The 15716-nt window shown below is 39.4% G+C and overlaps 1 protein-coding gene across 2 annotated transcripts in view; it reads right to left on the bottom strand.

Moving 5' to 3' along the window:
- cntfr (ciliary neurotrophic factor receptor) overlaps positions 1 to 15716 on the bottom strand; it is a 227353-nt gene that overhangs the window by 178098 nt on the left and 33539 nt on the right. The gene's annotated exons all lie outside the window — the stretch shown is intronic.

Below are 15716 nucleotides of genomic sequence, written 5' to 3'. Positions count from 1 at the left end.
AATCTACTGTAGAACACAGGGTTTAGAATCAGAGTTGGAAGAAGCTTTTAGTTTTGGCACATCTTTTAATTGTTTTTTTTTTCTTTCCAACTTCACTGAAATTGATCATTTCTGCCTAGTAATTTCTTATTTCACATGTATATCTTCTGTTAAGTGTGATGTGGCAGTAATTAATGTTTCAGGGACCAATCTTTAAATCTGTAATTGTGAAAAACTGGTTTCCTCAAATATGAAATGTCAGCATTCTACCATTGGCCATAAGCTGAGTGTGACTGAAAATACGCTGCATGAATCACTTTAGAGAAGCACTTCCCAGCATGTGTGCAGGTGGTCAGTCTTTTCAGTCAAGGGGAGTTCTTAAGAAACGCTTAAAGCCCCAATCAGTCCTCTTTAAAACTTGTCATCTTCCAAGAGAGCTCGTTTCACTGTGACAAAATCCTGTCACCTCTCCTTTCTCTGTCTCTCTTGGTGTCCTCTCATCTCATTGCGGGCTTGAAAGGAGGAAACATGATATTTCCAGCACTTTATGTATGCCGAGCACCCTGCACCCTCTATTTTCCTCTGTCTTTTTCTTTCCTTTCCTCGTCCTCACCCCATCCCATTCTTCCTGTTGGTTTCAGACTATTCTTCCTGTAATATTTCAACTTTCTGCAACACATTTCAAAGAGCTGTTTGCCATAATGCCGTGACACTGAAAAAACAAAAAGGAGAACACGAGACAGCAGTGCAGTTACTCATGTTCACTTTTCAACAATTTGTGATCCTTCATGCCTCCCAACATTAGCTTAGCTCCTTTCTTGACTTCTCCTGCAATCTTTTCTTGCTTTCTTTTTTTTTCTACCTTTGTCTTCCACAGCCATCGAGCCCTCACTACCTCCCCACCCCCTCCCCTCACTACCCACCAGCTCTCGTCACTGCCCTTTTCAAAAGTAAAAAGCTGTCGGCAAAACTTCAGTAGGAGAACCACACTACGATCAGTACCTCCATCACACACGCACATGTCAGCACTTCAAATACACATACACAGATACACACACATGCACATGTCAGCACCTTTAACACACGCATACTCACAGACACACGATCGCACACACAGAGTTCCACATGTCATTAGGGAGGTCCACATGGATCATATAAAAGCCTGTGCAGCAGGAAGGGAGCAAGGCACAGAGGAAGCAGAAAGGAGGATGGAGGACCGAAGGGAGGGAGGGAGACAGGAGTGTCAGTGCGGAGAAAGAAGAGGGGAGGGAGAAGGTGAAGGAGCGAGGTGAAGAGGGAATTTGCTGAAGCAGCGAGGAAAGGAAAGAAGAGGGGAGGTGAAGGAGATAAGGGACGTTCAAGAGCAGCTAGTTCTGAGGCTCACCAGTCACTTGAGGGTTACTTTAGCCGTGAGCTATGCTGTTACTGAGGCTGTGCTGTGTATGTGTGTGCAAGGGGGTGGATGCGTTCAGTACATCAGTTTCTCTCTGTGCTTGGTTTTACTGGCATAGCTCCAAGACATTTGAACTACCGCTTCTCATCAGGTGTTCTTTCTTCTGTCCTTTCTTCTACTTCTTTCGTTATTTTAATTGTTCTTCCTTTATCTCCATAGCATGTTATGTTTCCTTTCTTCACAGATAGATTCCTCTTCTCATTTTCTTTGTCTATTTCTGCCACTTCCTTACTTCCTCCTCAGTCAAGCATTTAACTTTGTATTTCCTCCTCTTGTGTACTACTTTCTGTTTTGTTTTTTGTTTTCTTTTTTAACTTGCAGACTTCACCTGAATATTACCTTAAAAAAATAATGAAACATGAGGAAATAAGGATTAGTGGGAATATATATATATATATATATATAGAAGGTGAAGCTGAGTGAAGGGAAGAGCAAAGAGATAGATTATTTTTGGAATAAAAAGAAATAAAGACAAGAGTGTGGGAGAAAGCATGGTTAGTCCAAGAAGGCAAGTAGCTACAAAAGCAGTAGAAATGGCCTACAGATAGAAGGTGATAATATAGAGACACAGAGGGTGGTCGATCATAGGGTGACAAAAAATATATATGTGTAGGACAGTGGAGTGCAGATAACACAAAGAGCAGAGAAAAACAAGGGGTTGCAATGGGTTGGAAAGGCAGAGACAGTGCGGGGTAGCAGCTCGAGAGAAGGGAGAAAAGAGGCTGAGAACGAGACGAGTCTATACTCAGATCAATGGATGGCTTGTCCTCTGCTGTGTCTGCATTTCCTCTGGCTCACACAATAAGGCCCTATCACTAGACTTGGGAGAGAGAGCGAAAGTGTGTGAGTGTGTGAGAGAGAATGCGCGTGTGTGTGTCTGTGCATGTGTGTGCACATGTATATAAGGGAAAGAATGACATTCAGAGAGAACATAATCCTTCTGCACTTTCACCGTTGACCTTTACTATTAAGAAGTGACCAGTGTTCCAGTGGAAATTTCATGGAAAGTCATTTATAGGTTTTTACCAGCTGAATGAGAATGTGAAAGTGTTTCCCAGTGTGTTTGAACTATAAATGGACTTCACACCAAGGTGCTTTCACTGAGACGGACCAATTCATAGTGAAACGGATTATTGTGTTAATACTAAAAATGAAAATAAGAATACTGAAAAGTCTTCTTGTAACATCTCCATAAGTCCAAGGGGAGTACTTCGTTTGTTTGCTTAGACGAACCAACATGATGGAAATGCCAAGCTGTTGACTCAACAAGGGCGCGTAATTGACTAACAAACTAATGTACAGCTAAATGGATGAATGATGGCTCCACATTAGGAGATTAAGTCTGGTGCACACGCAGTTTCAAACGCACACTCATGGCGATTTGCATGACCCAGTGGGTAACTGCAACCGTTGCACAAAGTGATCGACAGTGGGGATTGGACGATGATGAATACGTTACTGATAGAAGAAATGCACTATTAGCAAGCTGAATTTGGGGTGGCCTTTAACACACACTGACTCTTTCCCTCTGATCCAAATGAACTGCTGATTGAAAGTAAAGCTAAACTTTTAATTTCACAATGTTATAAACAGATGATATGTTTTGTATTATTATGGTAAATGGCAATGCAATCGTTGAAAAAAAAACACAAACAATAGTACAAAAACTAGAAGTGAGGTGTAAACTACACTACTTAAAAATACATACCAAATAATGTAGGCATCACCCTGTATCACAAATAGTTGTTACTCACAATGTCGTGGCTAATGTATGACCTCAAAGTATGACATTTGACTTCATTAATTTGAAATATCAAAATTAACCTGGTTTGAAATGATCCTGTATTGCAAATGTGGTGATATGTTCTTTAGCTCTTTAGGGTAATTTAGTATTACTATGGTAAATCAACCACCCGCAGCACTAAACCAAATACCCAAGAATGAATCACCATTCATCTGCTGCTTCTTTGGGGCTGGGTCATGGGGGCAGTAGTTTAAGACTTCCCTCCCATGGCCAAATCCTCCAGCTCACCTGGGGAGACACCAAGGGGTTCCCAAACCAGCTAAGAAATACAATCTTTCCAGTCTGTCCCAGGGTGTCCTCTAGGTTCCTTGTTGAGGAACATCTCACCACACAAGAGGCATTTTAGTCAGACACACTAAGCCCCATATGGGATCGACAGGTCTGACTTATTACCTGCAATATAGATCAGTCTCCCACAGCAGTTTTACAGGGTCTGAACGGCCCAGATACCCTTTTCCCCCCAAAGTCTCTGCTCAAACACACACACACGCACACGCACACGCACACACACGCACACACACGCGCGCACAGGGTCTCCCATGACAGAATGTTTTCTCCAAGTTCACAAAACACATGTAGACTGGTTGAGCAAACTCCCACGCATCCTCAAATATCCTCAACAAGATAAAGCACTGGTCCAGCATTCCAAGACCCTGACATAAACCACAATGTTTTCCTTCTGAATCCAAGGTTTGACTAACAGGACTGTCCTGTAAGTATCCTGGCATAGATCTTCTCAGGGAGGCTGAGCAGTGTTATCCCCATGTAATTGGAGCACACCCCTCTGGTCCTGCTTCTTAAAAACAGAAACACCACCCCATTCTGCTAATCCAGAGGCACTTTTTGGATCTCCACATGAACTGCTGGCTTTTCTCAAGAGTTGTACACAAGTCACAAATATAATATAAACAATTTGTTGGCTGTAAATGCGTCATACTTGCAGATAAAGAACATATGGGGTCAGCATGTTTTGTCTTTTCATTCCAATAAATTCTGGGGAGTTATATTAGAGCCTGTAAAATTATAAGTCAATAACTCTAAAAATAACTGTGAACTAATAATTTCAGTAATATTATCATAATGTATTGGGGAATACAGAGGTAAAAATCATTTTGATAAATTTAAGATGTGTAAAACGTGTACTTTAGAGTTGATATATTAGCTGAACATCTATACTTCATTTATACATTCATGCTATGCTTAATTTCATTTCTGTCATTTATGGTTGGTTTGCACAGCTTTGTGTATGTATGTGTATGCATGTGTACATGTATATATACACACGTGTGCGTGTGTGTGTGTGTGTGTGTGTGTGTGTGTGTGTGTGTGTGTGTGTGTGTATTGTGCTGTTTACATATTGTTGTGATTTACATTGCTGTGCTTGAGAGTCACCAGAATCAAATTCCCTGTATGTGTCTGTGCATATACATGGCCAATAAACGCGATTCTGATTCTGATACTTGCTAATATGGAGCCTTGTTGACTGACATCGCCCCATCAATTCAGTTCAATTCAATTTTATTTATACAGCACCAAATCACAACAACAGTCGCCTCAAGATGCTTTATATTGCAAGTTAGACCCTACCAAAAAAAAAAGAAAAAAAAGAGAAAAACCCAACAATCATATGACCATCACCAAATAAGTTGACAGTTATCCTTTATCTCGTCTTCCTTCTCTCACCCCAACCGGTCGCGGCAGATGACCGCCCCTCCCTGGTTCTGCTGGAGGTTTCTTCCTGTTAAAAGGGGGGTTTTCCTTCCCACTGTCGCCAAAGTGCTTGCTCATAGGTGGTCGTATGATTGTTGGATTTTTCTCTATGTTATTGTAGGGTCCACCTTACAATATAAAGCACGTTGAGGCAACTGTTGCTGTGATTTGGGGCTGTATAAATACAATTGAATTGAACTGAAAAAGTTACAGGATGGCAGTGACCATTTTTTCTCTGATGTGTGACATGAAATTCCTTTCCAACAAAAACAATTTGTCCAGATTAGGAATGAGCACTTGAACACAGAGTGAAATCACAAGTACAAAGCTGTATCTCAGGTTTTCCCATAATGTAAGTTTAATCTCATTAACACGAGCTTATGTTGAAATAAACTGATCTGCCACTGTTTAACCTCCACCAGGCCTCTTTTGATCGTATATGACTTCAGTTTATTTTTAGAGACAAGTGATTTACCCTGAGACAGACGGCAGAGTGCTTGCAGCTTGCAATAACACAAGGCCACGGCCATGCTTTAAACCTGTACAAGGGTATCAGCACACAAGGGTGTGTGCGTGAGAGAAAGAGAAAGAGAGATAAGGTGAGACAGAGTGTGACGAGGCGTGTGCGTGTGTGTCCTCCAGCAGCCATGATGCATTAGTGTAACCTGATCCCTTTCCTCCCCTGTGAGCCCTAACCTTCAGATAGAAAGAGAGATGCAGGTTAGAAAGGCATATTGTCTTATAAACGAGGCTGTTGGTCTTCATCATTGAATATGTCTAATATTAGATAACCTAGCTTATGAAGGAATCATTAATCTTCTTGCAGTTTAGCATCAAAACTCATGAAAATGCACAGATTTACAACGTTTTGGGGTTTTTTACTATTTGGGTCTCCCCATATATTACATTGCAAGTATGCAATAAGTTAAACAAAGCCCACCCATGCGCAATCACTTAATACCCATCCTTACCTGTACCTATAATGTGGCAATTTTACAATTCATCTTTGATTGTAATCTCCTCCACTGTCCTGACCTCCTGATTAGCAATACAGACTCCTTTGAAATTCTATATTAAAGCATAAAATGCTCATTTTGCTTTCATGCTTGTTACAAACCAGATAAAGCAATAGTGAGGAGGAGACGTTTCATTACGTTCCTTTACTTCATTTAAAAAAAAACTGTGTTATGCCTCACAGTCATTTCTTTCATTAAGGAACCTGGGTCATTATTGGCCCAAGTATAACAAAAGTCAATTGAAATTCTTCATGCCGAATTCATTTTGTAATAATGGTGTATTATTCCCAATTTTACTCCCCTACATTAAATAATACTATTCCCGGAGCCCATTAAGAATATTAATCATCACTAGCTGAAATACACTGCGGATAGATAATTACAGCTGATGATATTCACAGATAATTTGCAGATGATTTTTCCTGTCTTTTCTCTTTCTTCATTTCTTTCTGTCTTTCTTTCTATTCGCAGCTGGCAGGCTAATAAGTCATTGCTATCTGTCATGGTTGACATTTTTTTAAAAAGTATGAAACCAGCAGCTGAAAAAATGTGTCAGAAGAAGAAAGAGAAGAACATGAAGAGTTGAAACAGGATTTTTTTTTTTAAGACAAAGGATCTAAAAATAGATATGTGGGAGAACAATGAATCATTTAAAGAGTTACGGTCACCAGGGTTTAAATATTCATTATGAGTGTCAAGTCGAACCTTTTAGCTCTTATGCATTACAGTTTCACTTCCTTCCTTATTTGATGTTTATTTTCACTTTAATTATGCATCAAACGCATGTTAAAAATACCAAGTCTTTTTTTTTTATAATTTGGATAACGAGAAGCTCGTGCATGACCCCTCACACTGTCACAGTTTAAGGTTTAAATCCCAGCAGATGTTGATTTACAGAGATACAAGTAATATACTCTTGTTGTGTACATACTTTTTCCCTTGTACATGGTAAATGGTAAATGGCCTGTATTTGTATAGCGTTTTTACTAGTCCCCCCTAGGGACCCCAAAGCGCTTTACACACCCAGTCATCCACCCATTCACACACACATTCATACACTGGTGGAGTTGTAGCCACAGCTGCCCTGGGGCAGACTGACAGAAGCGAGGCTGCCATATCGCGCCATCGGCCCTTCTGGCCAACACCAGTAGGCGGCAGGTGAAGTGTCTTGCCCAAGGACACAACGACCGAGGCTCGAACCGGCAACCTTCCGATTACAAGCCGAACTCCCAACTCTTGAGCCCCTACATCTGTAACACAACATGAATATTTGTTTTTTTCTTGTATCTCTGCAAATCACATCTTTTGTGTGTGTGTGTGTGTGTGTGTGTGTGTGTGTGTGTCGGCGGTGGGGGGTGTACTTTTATATTATTCAAAGATTGAGTTTCAAAAATACACAAATAACCTAATTTGATTTTTTTTTTAAAACAAGAGCCCTTTTTGTAACTAAATTTTACTTAGTTCCTTACAGACAAACGGACACCTGTTCAACATAAAAGAGCCTCGAAACAAGAACAAATCAAAAACACAATGACAAATACTCAGTTGCTGTTTGTGTCAAAGTGTTTAGTTTAGTTTTCTGAAATGTCGGTGTGTTTTGCACTTCAGGGTCAACAGTAACTTACACTGTAACCCTGCACTTGCCCTTTTCCTCACCCCTTTTCCATCACATTCTTCTGGTTTTCAGCTACATTATTCTTCTCCCCATGTTCTTCCTGTCCCTTCTATCTGTTCATTTATCACCGGCCACATCTATTCTCCCTTCCTATTTCCATCCCCGTGTCCTTTTCCCTGTTGCTTTTCCACTGTCCATCCATCTCGCCCCCATCTTTTCCTTCTCCACTCTTACTTCACCCCTTCCTCCTCTTCACTCTTTGTCTCTCTCAGTCTATTACTTTCACCCTCTCCACTCTCAGCTGGGTGTCCTGTTCCCTCTCTCTCTGGGAGTAGCAGACCTCCTGACGGCTTATTATTGATCCGCCTATCTCCTCACTTGCTCTCTCTCTCTCTCTTGTTCTCTCTCTCTCTCTTCCTGTCCTACACACATGCACACACATACATTAGGTTGACAAGATAAAAGGCTCTGCATACCCCAAGGCAATCCAGCTAAACAAGACACCAGTGGCTCTCAGCTTCTAGTATATGTATCAAGAACATCTTTTTCTGTTTTTACAAAAGAAAAAAAAATAATCAAGATTGGAAACACTTAACATGCTCAAGGCTAGAAACAAAGTATAATATTTGTGATATAAACTGTTCAAAAATTACCATTCAGTGTATTCACAACAAGCTTGTTTTTATCTGCAAGTCAAGCTCTGCGTGAAATAACATGATTCGTGTAGAATCGCTGTGGTCGAAACATTCTTCAGCTGTTGCCTCAGAAAGCTAAAGGCAACCAGTACGCTGTAGCCTCTGTGAAGGAAAATTTCCGGATAATAATGCTATTTATAAGCTTTGCCCTGGGGGGGGGGGGGGGGGGGGGGGAATACTTGACTCGTACTGGAAGTTCCTTGTTTTTCTGTAAGACTGTTCAAGCCAAAATGTCTTGGAGATGATGTTTAGGGCCCAGTCTGTATTGCATATGCAAACACAGTGAGAATCAGAAAAAGGCAAGGTTGAGACTTCAGTTTCTGTTTGATCAGCTGCCTTTGTCCTGACGGTCTTGAAGAGAATTGCTGTTCTGAAGAGCTTAAGTTGCAAAGAGGCACTTCATTTTTCCCATATCCGAATGCTGTCAAAAATACAAGTGTAGTGACAAGCAAATTATCAATTTATTTGCCTAATGAAAGGGGGGAAAGTTATGGATGCAGGCACCGAATTACAAGATGCACAGAATAATTATGCAACCTTTTCACTTTTTATTTCTTTTAGGTAAATATACGGACTAAAAATGCAATATCACTGTTAACCATGAGTCACTTTGGCAGAAATTTCTACAAATAGATATCTACATATAGCTGATGGGTTCTCAGATTGCTTTTGCAGTGACTGAACACAAGCCTGTCACCAAAATGCCTCCAGCTCAGTGTACATTTGCAAGTTGTACTGCCAATGTGTTGACATTTTGAATTTCCTTTACATGCCTAAACCTTTTCTCAAAGCCAGACACATAATGGTAGATATTTCATATTTCTGTTATATGAAGCAACAGACTTGTAATGCTAACGTGACCTGCACATCCTTTATTTATGTAAAATCTCATGAATTAAAATCAAAATATAAAACAGAATTTTATGCTCAGCAGTACAACTCCTTACTAAAATCAGTTTGCAGCTCTGTCTTTTTTTTTTTACAGCTGACATGCTCCGAATTTAGAGTAAGATGCTTTTGTTCAAAGCACCTTTCAGCAGTATAACAGCATACATTTCAGATGGGAATAAAACCCCTACCATGGCGCTGTTTGTGCCATGCCCAATCTGCTGCGCCCCAAAGCTAACAAGAGGTTGTCAGGAATCAATACCTGGCATGAAAAACGATGTGACTTTCAGCTGCTATGGCCACATCAATCACGCCATTACCATTAGCTCATCTCTCGACACCAACTTGGACTCCGCTCTCCTGCCCCCCTCCGCAGCCTCTTTCCACTCCTATATCACCGTTTTCCCTCTCCTCCTCCACTCATTCTCGTTCTTCTCATTTCTCTTTCCCTCCCTGCCTCTCTCTCTCTCTCTCTCGCTGCCAGCTCAGCGGATGCCCCTTGTCACAGCTCCTATTTCAGCCTTCTGAAGTTTCCTAATTGATCGCAATTAGAGCCGCAACAGAGCAAAGGGGTGGGGGTGGTGGGTGTGTGGGGGCGGCGTGTACAGAGATGTGGATAGAAAGCAAGTATGCCTGTGTATATGACAGACACACCGAGTCGCACAAATTCTGAACGTGTATTAAGCTTGGATATGTAGTACAAGATTGTATTAGCAACTTGACTAAACTGGACTGCAGTACAAAAGCCATCTGGAGTTGGCCTGAAATGTTACACGATTGTCCGTGTCACTCCAACTCGCTTGTCCTGGAAAAAACTCGATTTTGTACCCAAGTTGATCATATATAAGCAGAATATGAAATCACAGTGTTGAAGTAGAGAGGTCACATTAAGCCAGTTCATAATAAAGTACGAAACAAGTCTTGCCAGTCTTTATTTTTTGTGTGGCTATACTGATACCAGCCCTCGGCAACTTTTAGACAGCAAGTTCCAGATTCTTGATGTCTCCCAGTAAGACGTTTTAGCTGTCATGTGAAAAGCCCTACTTCTTCAATGCATTTTTTTTATTGCTTGTCTTTTATTTTTGTGACAGCTGCATGTCAGAAAAGGAATCAGACTGCTGTCTCGTCTGTATGGAAGTTATCGCTGTCTCTTTTCTTACTTTACTGTGTCCCTGTAGACCTATGCAGCCATGTTATGGCAGGGGGAAAGTGCTACATCAACTGAGGGCAAACGTAAATCCCCAACACCTGGGGTTGGGGATTTAACCAGCTGCTGGGACTAACAACTTCTCTGGCATGCATCGTGTAACTCTGAAATCCATTACCTTTTTGTGTTGCTGAAAAGGAAACACAATGGATGGCAAACAGTGCTACAGAAAAAACTGTAAGTCACTGAGTAGTATCAAAAGTGAGCAGATCATTAGTTAATCAGCCCATTCTGTCAACACAGTGGAAGCATTGGTAGAACACAAAACTTGTTTAGTGAAATCACAAAAACAGTAATAAGTTTGGGATCAAATCAAGAGCTGACAGAGTGACTTATATGAGACATCTGGGAGTCTGGAGTGTGAGGAACAGAGACCAAGAGATGTGTAATAGAGAGATGGAGAAGCAGAATGACAAAGGGGCAGAATAACAATAGTGCCAAAGCTTTTTCCATCCTCCTTGCAAACGTTCCCTGACCCCCCCCCCCCCCCCCCCTTTTTTTTTTTCTCATTTAAATTCCTCTCCATTGTTATTGCAATCCAGGCCTAACCCCCCACTGTCTGGCAAACACTCATGCACACAATCACACACTAACACTGACGGACATTAGAACACACATGCATTGACCTGCAACAGCAAGCAAGACCATCCCAAGGAGCTATGCTCACACATCGCTGCTAATCCCTGTCAATGGGCATACACAAGCAGACACTAACAATATCTGCTGGAAAGATGGGCTCAAGTTTCTCAGGCGGCAGATGTGTATGTGGCCTTAGCCATGCTGACATGGGCGGGGAGTAGCAAACAGCTCGTCAACAAACATCCAGTGTCGTGTCAGCGATGCAAGGGCAGGCAGACTAGCGCATTTCAGAGCTGTTCCTTGTCAACATGTAGAAATGATATAGCTAACTTGTTTCTATTCCTTGCCTTACCCATCCCTGCTCAGCATTGTTTAAGACCAAAGAAAACTCACTTGTCAGCAATCACATCCTACAGAGCAGACATACTGCTCTCACTAGTGTTAGCCCACTCCACTCAGAGCTGTCTAACGCAGCAGCACGGCAAGAAATAAAATTCTTGTCAGCAATGGTAAGGACACGGCTGGGTTAATACAATTCTTTGGCCTATCACTCCCTTGTCAGCATTTCTAGGTCAAAAGCATGGCAAGTGGCACAGACCTTAAAATTTTTGCCTTGTCAATGTGCAACATTTAATCACTGCAAGTCATAATCTTACTGTGATTATGGCATAAATATTTGTCGTATGTATCCAACAGGTGGTAAATTTCAATGAAAATTTGCACAAAAAACATCACCTATCATTAATTCAAATTCTTTTCATTTTTTAATTATTCATCTCTGAAAATGTTTGTTTCACCTGTCACATTCAACATGCCTGTGTATAATTTGACGGTCACCAAAATTTGTATCTGCAACATAATTTTGTTCAAATCACATTAAATTCAATATCTACACTGAAAAACCACTGCTTTTATATAGAATAAATAATTATATTAGTATTATTCCGTATTCTAAGCAAACCCTCCCATATGGAAAAGATATATATAAATCTTATAAAGTTTGTATCTGTCTTGCATGAAACTTGTATGAAAAGCATACAAGGTCATGCATAATGGACCTTCCATGTGTATGGACATGTGCAGGTATATATGTATGTATATGTATACGTATGTATATTTAGTGTGTACATGTGTGTGTGTACATGTCTATAAATAGGAATAGTAGTGGTACAATAGCTATATCAAGCTATATAGTTTATGTCTTCAATATTTCCAACTATATCCATAGTCACATACTGTGTGTGCTACCATTGTATATAGTGTATCTTACTTTTTTTCATTGATTGTACTTATTTGTATTTTTGTATTTTCTTGTGATATCTGTACCTGAGCTGAGGTGACGCAAAAATTTCCCCGTTGTGGGATCAATAAAGTCTTATCTTATCTTATCTTAAGAGTGAAAACAGATAAAAGATCCCTTGAAAAATTCTATAAATGAAACTTGTATGTTTTGGATACTTACTAAATAAATATATGAAAGTAATGAGAAAGAGGCCACTTTCATGAGTAAATCATGTAAGCCTTATATGATTCACTATATGAAGTAGGCCACATCTTATGCAAGTCTTTTATAAGTTTTTTCTATTTCTTTTCCATATGGGTTTGCATGTGTTTGGTCAATAACATCTTTGACTCATAATGTTGGCTAATTGAACATTTTTTTATTGAGTAAAATTAAAGGTTTGCGACTTATTACAATATTACACACCTCATGGGATTCTTAATGTCATCAACTAATCCTGTTGAACGCCACAAATATACATACATAATATATACTGCATACATGATAAAATATTTAAATGCATGGTACAATATTTTAATGAAGGGATATAGTAAACTAGAAAATTTACCAGAACAATATTGATGACAATCATGTCTCATGACATGATGATGCTCACCCAAATTGTTTTTTTCTTATCCCCACATTGCGTTCTGGTGCTCTATTTTCTAGACTTTGTTTAGTGGCTTTTGATAACTTCTCATTAATCAGCAGCCAGTCAACTGCACTGGGAAGATGCAAAATTTGCACTGACTGTTAAAATATGTAGTGTAACAAATGTAGAATGTGCACAAACTAAATAAACATATGTTAATAAACGCATGCATGGTGAACATAGTCATAAGGTCCCCATTCAGTGATCAATTGATAATATATATGATTGTGGAACTTGTATAAAATATTTCTCGATGCCTTATACATGTTGGGACTCAGTGCCCTGAGTTTATGCAAACTTTCCAGTCAGACTGGTCCACTCACCTACAGGGAATTTACAAAGATGTGTTACAATCATTATAATGTGATTTAAATTGGGATTACTCCTTATTGTTATATTGGTATTTCTTATTCCGTATCATTCCCATGTCAACAGTGATAGGTCAGAGCCAGTGATATTGCAAGAATTAAAAATAAAGAGTAAGTAGGTTAAGCCATAAGGTAATGGGTAAAGGGTCATTTATAGTTACACTATAAGAATGACACTATGAAACAAAAACAAAAAAACAACAACAACAAATATATAATGTAATTTAAATTCCCATTAAAATTGTTTTTTTTTACACTTATTAAAGATACATTTTTTTAAATTTGCTTACAGAGATTTGCAGTGTACTCTATAGCCTCCTCTAGCTTTTTTTCCCCCTGAAAACTGGGTTAAAACACTGAAAAAACTCAGTGACATCTCCCTGTACCCAGTGGTAACTAATGAACGTTATTAAGCACTGCTGTGGGCTAAATGAAAGTGTATTAGCTATTCTAAAAAGGAACAAACACACTTCTTGATGCTTGACATAATGAGAGAACTAAAAAGAGCTCTCAGGTCATTTTGAATCCATTAGGACAGAGCAGGCTCTTAGGTAACACGCACACACAGATGTGCACATACACACAAAGATACAAAAAAAGGCGACATAAAAATAATTTCAAAAATCCCTCCTCACAACTGCAAAACCTAAAAGTCAATTTCAAAGTCAATTTTATGCTAAAATGCATTTGCAAAAAAATCTGGGAGCTGTACATGGTACATTGTAGATAAATCAATGTTGAAATGATCTAAAAAAAAAAGTGTGCTTTTCAACTATGTACAACAAACACGTGGAAAGACTGATTGTGTATGTGCGTGCGCATACATGCATGTATCTGAGTAAATGGGATTCTGACGACCAGACGACCCGCAGTGATGAAAACACACTCCCACGTTACAGATCACCCCTACACACTGATGCACTAAACAGAAGGAGGTAGATGCACTTGCGTAAGTGTAGAGGAATTTGCCAACCTACATGTCAATGGAATCATTTGCAGAGAGAGAAAGATGAAAGAACTGGGTTTTGTGGACAATGTCTCATGTGTATAGTACATCATGAAGGCCTTTTTTGAATACAGCATCAATAACCATGCAGTGGACTTGTGTGTTTCTTCCAGTTAGTATTTGATATCCATCATAATATAAAAGAAGGGTGGGCTGTTTGAGTAGATATATTTCTTCAGAAGGACAACTCCCCCTTAGCAATATAACCAAATTAGATGCATTCAGTGGGAAAATGGCCAAAAACTTGCATAAAGTGTGTATAAAGCTACAAAATACAAGCAAATGTAAAAGTTACATTTGTTTCTGAACACAAAAGTAAGAGACCAGAGAGCATTATCAAGACAGGAAGAGGGAATGTGACATTTCAACTTCGAAAAGGTTATAACCTCCATCATGTAAATATATTTTCACTAGGCCATCCCTTTTCATCTGAAAAAGACAACTCTCATGTTACTCACCGAATGAAAAATGAACAGGGAACCACAAATGTGACATTTAACGGGGAAAATAAATGGACTTTAAAGGTTTTTTTGAACTGTTCCAACAAAATATTGAAAACAGCTGATGTGAAGATGTAACAAAGCATAGCAACCAAAGCAAATCCTTGTCATGTCCAAAATATTTAAATTAAAAAAAATATTACCCCCCCCCCTCCCCCCTATTTTTTTCAAGCTTTCAAGTCAAGCTAACTGAGAAGCATTGTCTAAAAATCGTAACATGAATTCATTAGCTTTCCTTCATGCCTCCAAACTAATAAATGCTCAAAGTAAAATATTCTATAACAATACCTTCATAGCATGGAATAAATGGATTACATGCTCAGAGCGGAGTCATCCCACTTTATTGAAAGTTTTCAAGTTATCGAAAAAAAAAATACAACTGTATCTCCATTCCCATTATCAACCTTACCTGTAACGCACCTTCCGGTCTCCTGTGTCTCAGTCTCCTGAATATTCACTGCTCTTTGTTTATTGTGATTATCCTGCATGAGATATGGCTTGCTGCAAGCCAAATGTCCCAGAAGGGAGAATTAATTCTTGAACTTGAACTCAATTACAGTTATGCCGAAAAGAGAGTCTCTGAGTAACTGGATTGCCTTACACCTGTTTATCAAGAGTAAAGCTTGTGTGGGCTTGTGTCCTCGGTTCAAATCCCAAGACCTACACAAAAGAGCTGTGGCTGGGGAAAGCAAATCTCCAATTCTTTCTGCTCTCTCATCAGCTATAGTCAAGTCGTCCTTAAATAAGGGCCCTTCAACAACATTTTCACTGCAGCTACTGAATGAGTAGCAATTTACATTTGCTAATTTTCAATATAATATTATCTGTCACTTATGAGACATTAAGACAATTCTGACAAAATAAGAATGCTCACATTTCTTTACTTTAATTCAATAACATTACATTTTTAGTTCCAAGTCTCTGTGACTGAAGAAAAGTGTGCACAAATACTATTAGTGTTC

Source organism: Aulonocara stuartgranti (assembly GCF_965226115.1).
Source record: "Aulonocara stuartgranti genome assembly, chromosome: 7".
Taxonomy (NCBI): Eukaryota; Metazoa; Chordata; class Actinopteri; order Cichliformes; family Cichlidae; genus Aulonocara; species Aulonocara stuartgranti.
Note: the sequence above shows the minus strand (reverse complement) of the source record. Positions and strands in the feature narration are given on the sequence as shown.